Below are 885 nucleotides of genomic sequence, written 5' to 3' on the forward strand. Positions count from 1 at the left end.
TCCATCCTTTTTGAGTGAGATATCCTTGCATCAAATACTCGTTAGATATATGGCAAAACATATCCAGTCATAATATAACATTTTTCAAGAAGACATATTATCATATCATATGAAATCAAATAAGACAGTGTATCATATTATGTGACATCAAAACAGAGTTTCTGAACATGGTGGTGGTGGTGGGGGGGGGATAAAACCCCAGAGCTCTTCATCAGAGCCCAAAATAAACGAGTCTCCAAGTTTCTTGCTCTATAATCTCGGTTGTCTAATGAAGTAGAAAGGGGCAATCCCCACAAGGGGAACTCGGTTTTCTCGATTGATTACTTTGGGGATTACACAGGAAAATGGCCGTTACCCGTTCTTCATATGGGCGTAAAGTGATCAGAAACCGAAGGAAGAAAGAGAGAGGCCTATAGATAATGGGAACAGGGGAAAAAGGAGAGCAAAAGAAAATTCACCGTAGAAAGAGAACTGATGGAACTTACAAGTTACAAGAGAGAAGAGTGCAGAAACAAGGGTCGAGGTGAGGTGAGAAAAGAGGAAGGAGCTTTGCCCAAAACATCATCACATAAAAATGCGGTGAGCGTGGATCGAACACGCGACCTTCAGATCTTCAGTCTGACGCTCTCCCAACTGAGCTATCCCCGCTATACATTCAACGTACCCTTTTTATTTTATAGGTCTAATTTATGAGATTGTCCCAGACCAGTTCTAAAGATCTGCGAAGCTAGATCCAGTGAATTGTAAAGTGCTAAAGAAAAGGCAGGACTAAAGCTGATTTTAACTTGGCTCCAATGTTACATGCTTTTAGGGTCCGAGATGATATTTGTTACATATTTAAAAAAAAAACAATTCATGGCTCCACGGACCAAGTGGGTCTGGTCT

The 885-nt window shown here is 40.8% G+C and overlaps 1 non-coding gene across 1 annotated transcript; it reads right to left on the reverse strand.

Annotated features, from left to right (window-relative positions):
- Positions 1-575: 575 nt before the first annotated feature.
- TRNAF-GAA (transfer RNA phenylalanine (anticodon GAA)) lies at positions 576-648 on the reverse strand. Its single transcript has one exon. It is a non-coding gene; the product is annotated as a tRNA-Phe (tRNA).
- Positions 649-885: the final 237 nt, after the last annotated feature.

This window comes from Nuphar pumila, chromosome 7 (assembly GCF_984573655.1).
Source record: "Nuphar pumila chromosome 7, dmNupPumi1.hap1.1, whole genome shotgun sequence".
Lineage (NCBI taxonomy): Eukaryota > Viridiplantae > Streptophyta > Magnoliopsida > Nymphaeales > Nymphaeaceae > Nuphar > Nuphar pumila.